The sequence below is a fragment of the Oncorhynchus clarkii genome, chromosome 31 (assembly GCF_045791955.1).
Source record: "Oncorhynchus clarkii lewisi isolate Uvic-CL-2024 chromosome 31, UVic_Ocla_1.0, whole genome shotgun sequence".
NCBI classification, from domain to species: domain Eukaryota; kingdom Metazoa; phylum Chordata; class Actinopteri; order Salmoniformes; family Salmonidae; genus Oncorhynchus; species Oncorhynchus clarkii.
This window is the reverse complement of record NC_092177.1, coordinates 24,682,303-24,696,039: the sequence shown is the minus strand read 5'-3', so window position 1 is coordinate 24,696,039 and position 13,737 is coordinate 24,682,303. Positions and strand designations below refer to the sequence as shown.

General features: G+C 41.7%; 1 protein-coding gene across 1 annotated transcript in view; it reads right to left on the bottom strand.

Annotated features, from left to right (window-relative positions):
• The window catches only part of LOC139390776 (bifunctional heparan sulfate N-deacetylase/N-sulfotransferase 1-like), an 83,151-nt gene extending 73,832 nt beyond the window's left edge, over positions 1 to 9,319 (bottom strand). Inside the window, exon 1 of the mRNA XM_071138139.1 lies at positions 9,164 to 9,319. The gene's annotated coding sequence lies outside the window, so the exon portion shown is untranslated. The remainder of the gene's footprint in view (positions 1 to 9,163) is intronic.
• Between the last annotated feature and the right edge of the window lie 4,418 nt (positions 9,320 to 13,737).

Sequence of the window (13,737 nt, the reverse complement as noted above, 5' to 3'; positions counted from 1 at the left end):
GTGGTTTGTGTGTGGACAGCGCTACGGCTCTGACTGAGGCCTACTGGGTGTGAGTGTGTGAGGTATCAAAGTGCAGGCAGGGCCAAGTGGGTAAACAGAGAAGTGTCCCTTCCACCTGTCACCCTTCATACCCCAACTGAGCTTTAATCCCCCACAACCATTATTCCTTAAACCCTGAATCTCCAACTCCCGTACCTACACACACACACACACACACACAAAACAACGCGCGCAGGCAGGTGCACGCACACACATACATACATACAACGACACACACACAATGATGGTACACACCCACACACAAATAATGGCTAAATTGATCCACAAAACATATTTCATTAGATCTGGTAAGCGATAGCACTTATCATGAGGACACGATCATAGCATCCAGCGGTGAAGCAGTTCATTCCCATTAACAGACTACACTGCTCTCTCTCTCCCACTCTAAAATGCCTTCATTAAGAGCTAGCGTAGCGCTGCTAGCACTGGAGTGCTTCCATGCTGTGTGACTGTAACCATGCCCCGAGGGCCCGCGCCAAACACGGAGGTGAAGTCCATTACCATCAAGCCAGCTTGTTTTAAACCACTAAATAAAACAGGCAACATTTTACATCTTTGAGTATAAATAACCTTTCGTAGCAGAGAAAGATAAAGAGAGAGAGAGACAGAGACAGAGAGAGTAAGAGAGAAAACAGCAGTTCACTAGGGGTTTGAATGAAAGTCTCTGATATACACTACTAATATCGGCCAGTCTACGTGGAACTCTCATCTCTATCTTTCCATTATTATTCAGCTCTTCTTAGATTCATGTGTTTGAAAGGGCTTTTACGTAGACGTTTGTCACGGAAATGTACAGGACTAACCACAGCCATACACATACAGAGCTCGTGTAGATGGGCAAAACTGATCAGAACTCTGTTTGAGATTTGGAGACGTAATCAGAGCTCTGTTGGCATCAGATAAAATGCAACTCAGAATCTTATTGGGAAACACTTTACATCAATTGCTGTTATACTTCTGTAATAACAATGTAATTAGCATCCTCTACGACATTGGGAAGATTTAGTGAAACTGTAAAGCAAGGCGAACCAGAAACAGGAGGCAACGTATAGGTGAGCCATGAGAAGACCTAGCCCAGACATGTCTCCTATAACTTTAACTAGCAGGCCTACTGTCAATTTGGCAGGTCTCCTTGTCTCTTATAGGAAACTGGAGCTACATTGAGCTATAAAGAGGCCACCGTTCTCCTCTCACTTTCCCAGCCCTCACCATCCAATCATGTGTGATGTGGTGTAATGCTACACCCCATACCTCCATTATCCCTGGCTAGAGGAGTCTCTGGAATGTATCTGATTCCAGCCCAGGGGGTGAGCAGCACCTTGGAAACGCACCTCCACCTCCCCCCTCTCTCGCGCTCCCCTGCCCGCCTGAGCGCCCCTTCCAACTCCTAACTTTACAACGAGCTGAATTCCCCCAGAGGCTCGACTGCCTAGTTATGATGTGTTTCTGGCGGAGTTGTGATTTCTGTCTGTCTGACGAGATGTGGACACACAGTGGGTTGTGGGTTTCAAGGCTATTCTGTTTCTGGGACTTCTCGTTTCTTCACTTCAGCCTCATTCACTCCCACTCCCAGTCTCGCACTGACTCCCAGTCTCGCACTGACTCCCAGTCTCGCACTGACTCCCAGTCTCGCACTGACTCCCAGTCTCGCACTGACTCCCAGTCTCGCACTGACTCCCACTGACTCCCAGTCTCCCACTGACTCCCAGTCTCCCACTGACTCCCAGTCTCCCACTGACTACCAGTCTCCCACTGACTACCAGTCTCCCACTGACTCCCAGTCTCCCACTGACTCCCAGTCTCCCACTGACTCCCAGTCTCCCACTGACTCCCAGTCTCCCACTGACTCCCACGGACTCCCACTGACTCCCACGGACTCCCACTGACTCCCACGGACTCCCACTGACTCCCACGGACTCCCACTGACTCCCACAGTCTCCCACTGACTCCCACAGTCTCCCACTGACTCCCACAGTCTCCCACTGACTCCCACAGTCTCCCACTGACTCCCAGTCTCCCACTGACTCCCAGTCTCCCACTGACTCCCAGTCTCCCAGTCTCCCACTGACTCCCAGTCTCCCACTGACTCCCAGTCTCCCACTGACTCCCAGTCTCCCACTGACTCCCAGTCTCCCACTGACTCCCAGTCTCCCACTGACTCCCAGTCTCCCACTCCTAAATCATCCCCAGCCTGAGGGACATCCTACAGGGTCATCAACAGGTTGATCTCCCAGCTATATTATAAGAAACCCATGTATTGAACTTTCTGACCACAAATCCAATATTTAAAAAATCCCCAATGCAGCGGGTTTTTTTTAATCTCCATATCAAATCATTTCTGGAAAACAATTAAGTACCTTACTGTGATTGTTTTCGATTAAAATGAAACAAAAATTGCTTTTTAGCTAAATGCAATGTGTCAAGCAACAACTGTCTGGGAGTGGTCTGAGAGAAAGGCCTAATTGGAGGAGCCTAATGTAACCTGAAAACTAGCTGTTATAGGCAGATAGGAGGGCAAACTCTCTTATTGGTCTATTAACTTAGACCGCCTGGTAGTCCAAAAAACCAACCCCACCAAACAAGCTGAAATTTCAGCTGGTCTTTTCAAACAACATAGTGGAAAAATCCAGTTTTTTTTACAACACTAAACATATTGAAAAGACTAGACTAGTGAAAAGGTTAGCCTAACACACCAGCCGTCCTGGAAATCATTTCAAAGAATAATTCAATTCATTTGTAAAGCGCTTTTCACACACCCCATGCTACCTTAACACCGGCCCTATCTCCTAATCTTTGATTAAAAATAAATGACATACTGTGCTCAGGAAATCTTACAATATAGCCCAATTCCGTCCGTCCTACCGTGAGTCATGACCATCTAATGATTACCGTCAAAAGGGGTATACCTCATCATCACTACCGTGCACAGTAACTAAGCCTATATGGTATGTGTGTATGAGTCACTGGCCAAGATAATTCAGTGGGGGAATTATGACAGAGGAAAATCATTTCCCTGGGCCACTGGGGGAGAGGAGGCCGTGGCTAATCGTTCAGTAATACGATCTACTGCATACTGGCGGGTTCGGGCACACACACACACACACACACACACACACACACACACACACACACACACACACACACACACACACACACACATTGTACTCACACACAAGGCTACACATAAACACACTGCCACACTGCTACACACACACACGCAAACTTACACATACAAGTGGACACCCTCGTGACTGCCAAAAATATGAATACCTTATTATTTTTTATATTCAAAATAACTCAAGGTTACTATCTGGTGATTCACTAATACTGGTCCCTACTGTAGTAGTAGTAGTAATCTAATACTGGTTCCTGCTGTAGTAGTAGTAGTAATCTAATACTGGTTCCTACTGTAGTAGTAGTAGTACTCTAATACTGGTTCCTGCTGTAGTAGTAGTAGCACTCTAATACTGGTTCCTACTGTAGTAGTAGTAGTACTCTAATACTGGTTCCTGCTGTAGTAGTAGTAGTAGTAATCTAATACTGGTTCCTACTGTAGTAGTAGTAGTACTCTAATACTGGTTCCTACTGTAGTAGTAGTAGTACTCTAATACTGGTTCCTACTGTAGTAGTAGTAGTACTCTAATACTGGTTCCTGCTGTAGTAGTAGTAGTAGTAATCTAATACTGGTTCCTACTATAGTAGTAGTAGTACTCTAATACTGGTTCCTACTGTAGTAGTAGTAGTAATCTAATACTGGTTCCTACTGTAGTAGTAGTAGTACTCTAATACTGGTTCCTACTGTAGTAGTAGTAGTACTCTAATACTGGTTCCTGCTGTAGTAGTAGTAGTAATCTAATACTGGTTCCTACTGTAGTAGTAGTAGTACTCTAATACTGGTTCCTACTGTAGTAGTAGTAGTAATCTAATACTGGTTCCTACTGTAGTAGTAGTAGTAATCTAATACTGGTTCCTACTATAGTAGTAGTAGTAATCTAATACTGGTTCCTACTGTAGTAGTAGTAGTAATCTAATACTGGTTCCTACTGTAGTAGTAGTAGTACTCTAATACTGGTTCCTGCTGTAGTAGTAGTAGTAATCTAATACTGGTTCCTACTATAGTAGTAGTAGTACTCTAATACTGGTTCCTGCTGTAGTAGTAGTAGTAATCTAATACTGGTTCCTACTGTAGTAGTAGTAGTAGTACTCTAATACTGGTTCCTACTGTAGTAGTAGTAGTACTCTAATACTGGTTCCTACTGTAGTAGTAGTAGTACTCTAATACTGGTTCCTACTGTAGTAGTAGTAGTAATCTAATACTGGTTCCTGCTGTAGTAGTAGTAGTAATCTAATGCTGGTTCCTACTGTAGTAGTAGTAGTACTCTAATACTGGTTCCTACTGTAGTAGTAGTAGTACTCTAATACTGGTTCCTACTGTAGTAGTAGTAGTACTCTAATACTGGTTCCTACTGTAGTAGTAGTAGTACTCTAATACTGGTTTCTACTGTAGTAGTACTCTAATACTGGTTCCTACTGTAGTAGTAGTAGTACTCTAATACTGGTTTCTACTGTAGTAGTAGTACTCCAATACTAGATTCTACTGTAGTAGTAGTATACTGATACTGGTTTCTACTGTAGTAGTAGTGGTAGTAGCAGTACACTAATACTGGTTTCTTCTGTAGAAGTAAGAGTAGAGGTAGTACACTAATACTGTTTTTACTGTAGTAGTAGTAGTAGTAATCTAATACTGGTTTCTACTGTAGTATTAGTTGTAGTACAATAATATTGGTTTCACTGTAGTAGTAATAGTAGCAATAGTAGAGTCGTACTCGAATACTTGTTTCTACTGTAGTAGTAGTACTCCAATACTAGTTCCTACGGTAGTAGTAGTAGCAATCAAATACTGGTTCCTACTGTAGTAGTAGTACTCTAATACTGGTTCCTACTGTAGTAGTAGTACTCTAATACTGGTTCCTACTGTAGTAGTAGTAGTAGTACTCTAATACTGGTTCCTACTGTAGTAGTAGTACTCTAATAATGGTTCCTACTGTGGTAGTAGTACTCTAATACTGGTTCCTACTGCAGTAGTAGTACTCTAAAACTGGTTCCTACTGCAGTAATAGTAGTCTAAAACTGGTTCCTACTGTAGTAGTAGTACTCTAATACTGGTTCCTACTGTAGTAGTAGTACTCCAATACTAGTTTATACTGTAGTAGTAGTATACTGATACTGGTTTCTACTGTAGTACTAGCGGTAGTAGCAGTACACTAATACTGGTTTCTACTGTAGTAGTAAGAGTAGAGGTAGTACATTAATACTGTTTTTACTGTAGTAGTAGTAGTAGTAGTAGTAGTAGTAATGTAATACTGGTTTCTACTGTAGTATTAGTTGTAGTACAATAATATTGGTTTCACTGTAGTAGTAGTAGTAGTAGTAATAGTAGAGTCGAACTCTAATACTTGTTTCTACTGTAGTAGTAGTAGTACACTAATACTGGTTTCTACTGCAGTAGTAGTAGTAATCTAATACTGGTTCCTACTATAGTAGTAGTAGTAATCTAATACTGGTTCCTACTGTAGTAGTAGTAGTAATCTAATACTGGTTCCTACTGTAGTAGTAGTAGTACTCTAATACTGGTTCCTACTGTAGTAGTAGTAGTAATCTAATACTGGTTCCTACTATAGTAGTAGTAGTACTCTAATACTGGTTCCTGCTGTAGTAGTAGTAGTAATCTAATACTGGTTCCTACTGTAGTAGTAGTAGTAGTACTCTAATACTGGTTCCTACTGTAGTAGTAGTAGTAATCTAATACTGGTTCCTACTGTAGTAGTAGTAGTACTCTAATACTGGTTCCTACTGTAGTAGTAGTAGTACTCTAATACTGGTTCCTACTGTAGTAGTAGTAGTACTCTAATACTGGTTCCTACTGTAGTAGTAGTAGTACTCTAATACTGGTTTCTACTGTAGTAGTAGTACTCCAATACTAGATTCTACTGTAGTAGTAGTAGTATACTGATACTGGTTTCTACTGTAGTAGTAGTGGTAGTAGCAGTACACTAATACTGGTTTCTTCTGTAGAAGTAAGAGTAGAGGTAGTACACTAATACTGTTTTTACTGTAGTAGTAGTAATCTAATACTGGTTTCTACTGTAGTATTAGTTGTAGTACAATAATATTGGTTTCACTGTAGTAGTAATAGTAGCAATAGTAGAGTCGTACTCGAATACTTGTTTCTACTGTAGTAGTAGTACTCCAATACTAGTTCCTACGGTAGTAGTAGTAGCAATCAAATACTGGTTCCTACTGTAGTAGTAGTACTCTAATACTGGTTCCTACTGTAGTAGTAGTAGTAGTACTCTAATACTGGTTCCTACTGTAGTAGTAGTACTCTAATAATGGTTCCTACTGTGGTAGTAGTACTCTAATACTGGTTCCTACTGCAGTAGTAGTACTCTAAAACTGGTTCCTACTGCAGTAATAGTAGTCTAAAACTGGTTCCTACTGTAGTAGTAGTACTCTAATACTGGTTCCTACTGTAGTAGTAGTACTCCAATACTAGTTTATACTGTAGTAGTAGTATACTGATACTGGTTTCTACTGTAGTACTAGCGGTAGTAGCAGTACACTAATACTGGTTTCTACTGTAGTAGTAAGAGTAGAGGTAGTACACTAATACTGTTTTTACTGTAGTAGTAGTAGTAGTAGTAATGTAATACTGGTTTCTACTGTAGTATTAGTTGTAGTACAATAATATTGGTTTCACTGTAGTAGTAGTAGTAGTAGTAATAGTAGAGTCGAACTCTAATACTTGTTTCTACTGTAGTAGTAGTAGTACACTAATACTGGTTTCTACTGCAGTAGTATTACTCTAATACTGGTTTCTACTGTAGAAGTAACTGCTCTAATACAGGTTTCTACTATAGTAGTAGTGTTACTCTAATACTGATTTCTACTGTAGTAGTACCACTGTCCAATGTGTTTACTTCTACAACACTCTCCCAGTCAGTGGCCTACTGAAAGCCAATCAGAATTGAATTAGACAAGAGAGTAGAAAACTAAATTTCAAGAATGTCTTTTCAAAGACGTCCAATTTCAACATATTGGACAAAGTCAGCATTATTCTAATCTGAATAAATATTCTATATAAACATCTAAATAAATGCATTCCTTACATTCAATTGGCCAGAGTGTACAGAGGACCAGCTCTAGTAGGGGGAGAAGTCATAGCGTGACGGACTAAATGGAACAGCCAATGGATGGACTATGGGGGCAGGCAGTCCTGTACTGGGTAGAAGGATAGGGTCAGGGGCCCTAATTCATTGGAAGTTTGCCTGGTTCCACTCTCATTCTATAGACAGGGTTCTGGATTGGCCCCCCACACACACTGAGCATGGCTTTGAAGGGCACTGACATTGAAAAATACAAGAACTGGCATGTTGTTGGGACTCTGTGGTTCCCATCAGCATAAACTATCCATGAATAACATGACATGCTATAGGTTAGACAGCAGCATGTTTATAACATGTTTATAACAACCTTACATAGCCAATATAACATCCCATTGGGATGAAGGAGCAGCAGCAGGCATCCAACATTCAGAACACCTGATCACAGAGGGCTTGGTAGTCAGAACTATCAGATGGAACACATAGCATAACCAGACAAACAGTTGGCACAGCTAGACAGAACACAAAAGCAAGTCTCAACATTTCACAATGGATTTAATCAAATTAATGCAATTTTGACTTGAGTTTTTATCCAATAAAATAGCCCTCCTGTTTCCCAACACAGGCTTTTTGGTGACAAGCTTTCTCCCAAAACATGTTCCAGGGTCGTTATCCACAACACGTCTCAGAGTATGTGAGCTGATCTAGGATCAGTACATACAATAATATTCATTCTCATTTAAAAGTCCAAACTGATGCAAGATCAGCATTCCTACTCTGAGACGCTTTGTGGATAAGGGCCCTGGTCCTGCTTTCTTAAGCAAAGGCTGAGATTGAGAGAATGGATAGATTGCCGAACACAAAGACACAGCTAAATTAATAGTCTCCCTAACTTTCTCTCACACACAATATAAAACAAGACCCCAGGCTACAAATTTCAGGCAGGTCTAGACTGCCCCTGTTCCCGCCGAGGAGTCAAATGTTTATATACAGTATCTGATATAGCACGTCTCTATGTGAAAGCGGTCTGGCTGACTCAATAGGAAAATGTGTGCGTAACAACGTGTAGAAACATATGTGCATCGCCACCACCCCATGAAGGAGGTTATATAGCGTACAGCTAATCAAATATATAATTTAGTGTGGATAATTTCGTTTACTATGCAAGAAGCCTAAAAAGCAAAGAAATACCGTACTGCCTATTCTATTCACATCAGCCAGTCCTAGCGGAACATAAGCGTCTTTCCACTATCATGTGAAACGTTATTGAATCACAAATGAATTGCTGGATGCAATCGGGAGGGGGAAAAACGTGTTTTCCAAGCAAACCTTTTTTTTATCCATCTTTAGGGACAAGAATATATAAATGTTCTCGCGTAATTCCACTACACATTGCAATAAATGGAGGCATAACACAGCAAGTTGTTTTCCCACGTCAGCAGTGTTTTCAGAATGTTTTTAAGCACACTCCTCAGGCTACATAACAATAAAAAATACTGTACAGTTAACGTTACATTGTATCCTACTGCGTCAGAAACAGCAACAATCAATAACTAGCCTGCTAACGATACTGCCATGCCATAAAGTTACAATAACAAGTTACTTTCTTTCTTGTTCGTGCTAAATTGTATCACGGGGTTTCGCTTGCTTGATGCAGACATTCCAACACCCCTACACATAATTCCAGGCAAAAAACTTCGACAAGAATTCACCAAAACGGTGGCCTTCCTATTGATTAGCCAAACGCAGCTCTGGGATTCAACTCTTTCCCCGGGCTTCATTTTCGATCCAGGGGAAATTCAGGCCAAAACTGTGGCTGCATTTTCAATCTGCGCCAAGATACAAGCCAGTCGAGGCTAGTAATTGAACGACTGAGCAGCGTTCAGCTCGTCTTGACCAAAACATTTGCACCAGTAAAGGTTTTACTTCGCCACACTCACCTTCAAGGTCCGAGTGAACGCCTAGAGACGATCTGGTAGAATGAATGTTTGGATTCAACCCAAGCTCACCCGGTGCTTACGTCTTGCTTTACCAGCGGCTCCGGTCTGCCGTTCTACTTCTTACAGACTTGTCTGATGGGAGAGAAATTTGAGAATGTCTCTCTTTTTGCAGAGCTATGCAGCTCTGCCCAACAATGGTCAACAGAGGGCGCCAGCACAGCATTGTCCATGAAGAGACTATAAAGTCTTTAATGGATAGTTAGTTCAACCAAATTACATATGAAACTCATCTTCTTGACAGCCAGTCCACGCAATATTTCAATTAGTTGATTTAGTACTAAAGATGAAAAATAGTTCATAAATAGTTTCTAACTGTTAATAATACATTGGTTGAAAATGTGTGATATTCATTCATAAAAGTACTGCTTGCCAAGTACTGAGATTATGGCCACATTTAAATACCAATCACACAATTCAGACCATTGTCCCCCCTCACTACTTTCAAGAGGCTCTCCAGACCAGTGAAGACCCCAACCCAGGAGGCATTCATCCAAAAACAACTCAATAGGCATCCGACTTTAGCCTAAGGTGTGCTCTTCAGGAGCGTTACTTCTCAAGGTGAAATGACTTGATATGTTATTTTCAGAGATAGCCTGTCTCTGGCAGCCAAAACAGACTAATACACCATCTAAACTTGAATTGAGAATCAATTACAATAGGGTCCTAGAAACATAAATCCCTCTACTTTCATATCACATCAAAATCATGTGATATGTGTGTTTTAATCAGCTTCATCCCAGTTGCAGCCGACAGTATTTTTCAGTGACAACACATTTCTGGCTGGCTTTTTCCCTTACACACAGGAGTTCGTAGCATGCTAGATAGCTGTTTAGCACAGGTGGTCCCTCTGTCTTCCATCTGTAATCTGTAAACACGTGCTGTAACATGGCGATATGCCGGGAGAGAAGACTAACCCTACAAAGGTGTGTATCAATTTATCCTTTTGTTTCTTTAAAATTATTTCTTGCTGTTGTGAAAGATAAGGTTCCAAAATCGTACCACGAGCGATGCGTGTTAATGTTCAGACAGAGCGTCATGGCTATTAGAGAAACTCCCCTGTACAGAAGAAGCCTTCGTCCGATGACTCTTATGTGTAATGTAATGGGACTGAGAGTCATGGTCAAGGGCTAGGCAGACCTATGAACATGTCATCTGTAATAATAACTACAAGTAGACTGTCATTTTAACCACACTTCATGTGGACTTGTATTGCTTATCTTTGTCAAGGTTGCTATGGACAACACCCCACTGACAGACTAAACCAAAAACAAACATACTGCGTGTATACAAGATTTACTGTGGGCCACTTCAAATGGAGACTTGCAGTTGAAGGCTATGCAAATATATAGCTGGAAACATTGGCCGTTTCCATGGCTTCACCTTTTTTCTTTCTAAAACAGAGAGGGGCAAACAACAAGTGTCTGTGTCAAAGTCGATGTCTTATTCCAAACCCTGTTTACTTTCTCCCCCTCAGCAACTGATCTAGGATCAGCTCTTAATTCCTCAGTCCATACCACAACCACCGTGAGCAAATACTAATACGACCCAGGATCAGTTGTTAGGGGAATGAAGTCACCACACACATCTGTCCTCTGACCTTGTGACACACGCGGTCTGTGATTTGATTACAGAGGACCTAAACCTGGGACAAAGTCGTCCTTCAAAAAGCTTTTCCTGTTTGACACAGGGGGCAACACAGCTTTGCCTGTCTCACCCAGATCACATGAAAGGGAGAAACACAGCTTTGCCTGTCTCACCCAGATCACATGAAAGGGGGAAACACAGCTTTGCCTGTCTCACCCAGATCACATGAAAGGGGGCAACACAGCTTTGCCTGTCTCACCCAGATCACATGAAAGGGGGAAACACAGCTTTGCCTGTCTCACCCCAGATCATGACTGGGGTCAACACAGTTTTGCCTGTCTCACCCCAGATCACATGAAAGGGGGAAACACAGCTTTGCCTGTCTCACCCAGATCATGACAGGGGTCAACACAGTTTTGCCTGTCTCACCCAGGGCACATGACAGGGGGCAAGGGGGGTAACACCACACAACTCAGCCCAGGAAAGACAATGAAGCCAACTCTGAGAGAGTTACCTTTTCTGTCCTTGTCTTGCCCCGATGAAGCAGACACAGTACTCACTCAATATGCTGTGTGTCCTGCGGCCTAATGGGCGAGAATCAGGCATTTAAACTCATCCCCCCTTCTCCTCATCAGCCCTGGCCACAGCCTGTGGCTACTCGATCAATAAACTGATGTAGTCTGATGAGCACATAATTAAAAACTTTATTGATGTTCTGACGGGGGGGACTGTGGCTGTCTGGCATGAGTCTGGACAGATGACCTCGAATTCACATGGATGTGGAGAGTACTGTGCCATGTGAAAACACAGAAGATTGCTGCACCAAATGACATGGGTGAGCGGGTTCACGGCAGGAGAGGACATGACTGCCTTTGTATCTACCATATCCAGGTTAGATCAAACAAGGTCTTCAACATAGAGGTTACCACCTCAAATCGGTTCAGAAAATTTATTTCAACAAATAAAAAAAGGCCTATACTCTCTATGAGAAAGTTCACAATTTCATGAACTTCAAACAACCTACACTTCCGTTCAAAAGTTTGGGGTCATTAAAATAACATCAAATTGATCAGAAATACAGTGTAGACATTGTTAATGTTGTAAATGACGAGTGTGGCTGGAAACGGCAGATTTTTAATGGAATATCTACATAGGCGTACAAAGGCCCATTATCAGAAACCATCACTCCTGTGTTCCAATGGCACGTTGTGTTAGCTAATCCAAGTTTATAATTTTAAAAGGCTAATTGATCATTAGAAAACCCTTTTGCAATTATGTTAGCACAGCTGAAAACAGTTGTTCTGATTAAAGAAGCAATAAAACTGCCGTTATTTAGACTAGTTGAGTATCTGGAGCATCAGCATTTTTGGGTTCGATTACAGCCTCAAAATGGCTAGAAACAAAGCACTTTCTTCTAAAACTCGTCAGGCTATACTTGTTCTGAGAAATGAAGACTATTCAATGCAAGAAATTCAAGATCTCATACAATGCTGTGTACTACTCACAGAACAGAACAGTGCAAACTGGCTTTAACCAGAATAGAAAGAGTGGGAGGCCCCAGTACACAACTGAGATAAAAGGGCGAGTACATTAGCGTCTAGTTTGAGAAACAGACGCCTCCCAAGTCCTTAACTGGCAGCTTCATTAAATAGTACCCGCAAAACACCAGTCTCAACATCAACAGTGAAGAGGTGGCTCTGGGATGCTGGCCTTATTGGCAGAGTTGCAAAGAAAAAGCCATATCTCAGACTGGACAATAAAAAGAAAAGATTAAGATGGGCAAAAGAACACAGACACTGGATAGAGGAACTCTGCCTAGAAGGCCAGCATCCCGGAGTCGCCTCTTCACTGTTGGAGTTGAGACTGTTTTTTTGCGGGTACTATTTAATGAGGCTGCAAGTTGAGGACTTGTGAGGTGTCTGTTTCTCAAACTAGACAATAATGTACTTGCCCTCTTGCTCAACTGTGCACCGGGGCCTCCCACTCTTTTTATTCTGGTTAAAGCCAGTTTGCTCTGTTCTGTGAGTAATACACAGCGTTGTACGAGATCTTCAGTTTCTTGGCAATTTCTCATCTGGAATAGCCTTCATTTCTCAGAACAAGAATAGACTGGCCATTTTTAACGTGTACTCGAACCCACAAATGCTGATGCTCCAGATACTCAACTAGTCTAAAGTTGTATTGCTTCATTAATCAGAACAACAGTTCAGCTGTGCTAACATAATTGCAAAAGCGTTTTCTAATGATCAATTAGCCTTTTAAGATGATAAACTTGGATTAGCTAACACAACGTGCCATTCGAACACAAGAGTGATGGTTGCTGATAACGGTACGCCTATGTAGATACTCCATTAAAAATCAGCCATTTTCAGCTACAATCGTCATTTACAACATTAACAATGTTTACACTGTATTTCGGATCAATTTGATGTTATTTTAATGGACAAAAAATGTGCTTTTCTTTAAAAAACAAGGACATTTCTAAGTGACCCCAAACTTTTGAACGGTAGTGTATTTCTGGCTGGGACTGTAATGGAGTTGACCCCCAGGTCTGTCTCAGCCCAACCTCCTGCCTCTGTCGAGGTAAGTGTGGCACTGTCAAGCACACGGCTCCAGCCCTATTCTAATCCCTGTCTGTGGTTTCTCAGCAGAGAGCCTCCTCCACGACTTTAAATACATATTAGGGGATTAGGCTTCCATTAGTGTTGATCCCTAATCTGAAACATCCTCCAACCACCTCTCCAATGTGCTAATTAAGGTTTTCCACCCCCGGGGCTCACAAGACCCTGCTGCAAATAGCATGATGCAGAGTAAACCGTCACATACTAGTTAAGGCAAGAGGTTTGATCAGAATAAATACATACACATGCAAGCTCACAGGCACTTCTTCAATTCATTCCAGATGTCCATTAATAAAGTTGCATAATGAT